This window comes from Anomalospiza imberbis, unplaced genomic scaffold (genome assembly GCF_031753505.1).
Source record: "Anomalospiza imberbis isolate Cuckoo-Finch-1a 21T00152 unplaced genomic scaffold, ASM3175350v1 scaffold_266, whole genome shotgun sequence".
NCBI classification, from domain to species: Eukaryota; Metazoa; Chordata; class Aves; order Passeriformes; family Viduidae; genus Anomalospiza; species Anomalospiza imberbis.
In genome coordinates, this window is record NW_027099892.1 from 113,058 (window position 1) to 115,489 (window position 2,432).

At 54.5% G+C, this 2,432-nt stretch overlaps 1 long non-coding RNA gene across 1 annotated transcript; it reads left to right on the top strand.

Moving 5' to 3' along the window:
* Positions 1 to 259: 259 nt before the first annotated feature.
* Positions 260 to 1,428, top strand: LOC137466533 (uncharacterized). Its single transcript, XR_010995201.1, has 3 exons — positions 260 to 367; positions 516 to 636; positions 1,235 to 1,428. It is a non-coding gene; the product is annotated as an uncharacterized lncRNA (long non-coding RNA).
* The last annotated feature ends 1,004 nt before the right edge of the window (positions 1,429 to 2,432 follow it).

The following is a 2,432-nucleotide window of genomic DNA, read 5'->3' on the forward strand; positions in this document are numbered from 1 at the left end:
CTCTGTCATTCTCGGCCCGAAATTCTCAAGCTTATTTAGAAGGGGCACCTAGAAAGGCAAAAGATTCTCTGCCTGGTTTTCCTGCCTGCTTCCTCTGATGGTTGATCCAATGCAGCAACAGAGATCTGTGTCCCAGAGCCACATTGTGGAGTGTGACCAATGTCTTTGGATTCTTGCAGCCACCTCGGGCACTTCAGCCCCCAGCGCTCCACCTGGCAGTGCAGGTTGTGCAGCATCGACGGCCTCCGGCTCAGCCTGGAATGCACCTGGTGAAGAGCAATTGCCACCAGTGGATCTTGGCTTTGCCGTCGAGCAAATGATCCGGGAGATCAGGAGATCCCTGCCTGAAAGGTCTCCCTCTGCTCAGGTAACCCATTGGAGGGGAATGGAAGAGGCTGGGCTGAAAGCTTTTGAACGCTGTTACATGGAGAAGGAGAGTAACCGTATCCTTGATGCGATTCCAGCAAAATACTGAATGATCTTTAGTTTTCTTTTTTTTCTATTGTTCTTTCAAGGGCAATATGAATGTTGCCCCTGAGTCTTCAGGAGGGGAGCCTGTGAACCGGGCTGCAGCAGAGGAAACTTCATCTGGCACCGAGAGCTGCGAGAACAGTTCCCCAGAGCCCGAGGAGCCTGGTAAGGACAGAGCCCCCGTTGGTTTAGAGACGTGTGAGACGGCTGCTCTGAGCCTGCCTCTGGCAGGAAGGGAGACGAGAAGAGTTGAGTTCTTGTCTGCAGGGTTGGTGCTTCCTGGTGCCTTTAGTTCAAAGGCACATGCACAACCTGCCCGAGCTCTGCCCTCCACGCTTCGCCAGAGGCTTGGGCACTGAGTCCTCTGCTGTGGCAAGAGAGCAGGGAATAAACCTGACCTTGTGGGAGTTGTGCCACCAAGCTGGGTGTCCCAGTCTGGTTGATACCTCAGCCCCCAGCAGCCTTCAGCCATTTCAGTGAGGACTGTGGTCTCTCTGTCACTGGGACTGTCTGTGTTTCAAGCTCTCGTGGGTGCCATTTGCACTGTGGGTGCTGAGACTTTATTAGAATGCTTAAATACTTTACACAGTTCCATTTTGACGACTTGGAAGGATCCCTGTTCTTTATAGAGCAGGCTTCAAATTGCCAAGTGAGAGTCTGCCTTTCAGGCCGTCTTTTAATGTCCCTGATAGAAGGACAATTGGTGCTCAAGGGACACTTGCACAAGGGCCAGTATTGTCTCAGTGTTCCCTTTGCTTCCCAGATCCCGTGTGATCAACTTGTCCAGGAGGGCTGCCCTGTGTGCCAGGAAGAGACAGAGGGAGAGCCTGTGACCATTGGGCAGGTAGAATTCCTCTGTCTCTAGTTATATTTATAGATGTATATAGCTATATTTATTGATATATGTATTGTATTTATAGATTTATGTAGTTTTTCTTTTCTATCTACATAGACAGAGATTTGTCTAGTTAATTTATTTTTAGTTTTAGGTGTATATATTTATATTTTTCGATGTGCAGTTATAGTTGTAGATGTCCATAGTTGCCTTTATACATGTGTATAGTTACATTTACATATATATAGTTATATTTGTAGATAGGCATATTTATATTGATATATGGGGGTTTAGTTACATAGATTGATATCGGTATAGGTGTAGGCCTCTTTTTAACCTCTTCCCCTGCTCTGCTTCCTCCCTCACCTCTTGCTTTTCCCCCGTGCCCCCTGTGTCCCCTGTCCCTGTGTTGGGTCCGAGCTGGCGGCCGGGCCGGGCAGAGCAGCAGTTCCAGCCCCGGGTGTCCCTGGAGCGGTGGGAGCTGCCGGTGGCCCCAGGCACTGTCCCCTGAGGAGCTGCTGAAGGACGGTGAGACTGAGGGGGCTGAGGGGGTGGTGACGCTGAAGGGACGGTGACCCTGAGGTGCTGCTGGGGCTGAGGGCTGTGGGGCAGCCGAGGGCGATGGTGGCACTGAGGTGACAGGGAAGTGGCACAGGCCGAGGGGTGGCGGGTCTAGGGGGACGGGATGGGTCAGGAGGGACTGAGGGGCTGAGAGGACTGTGAGGGGCTGAAGGTGGCGTGGGCTGTGGCCGTGGGCACTGCCCGGCGGGGCAGCAGCGGGCCCTGCCCGTGCTGGGGCTGCTCAGCGTAGCTGCCCCGGCCGGCACAGGGGCTGTCCTTGGGCAAGGCAGCTGTGCCGGCAGGGCCCGGGAGCTGTGCCGGCTGTGCCGGCTGTGCCGGGCTGCCGGGGCTGCGGGACAGTCCCGCCGCGGCTGCGCTCACCACAGCCTGGCCCGCTCGGCTGCTTTTTCTTTCTAACCCTCCTGGGGAGGCTGTGAGATCTTCCCTTCCCTGATGGAAGTGCAGCTGCTGCCAAGGAAAACGTCCCCATACTGACTCAGTGCTCCCTTTGCTTCCCAGCTGTGCCATCTGCCGTCCCTGTCCAGGAGAGCTGCTCTGCACGGGA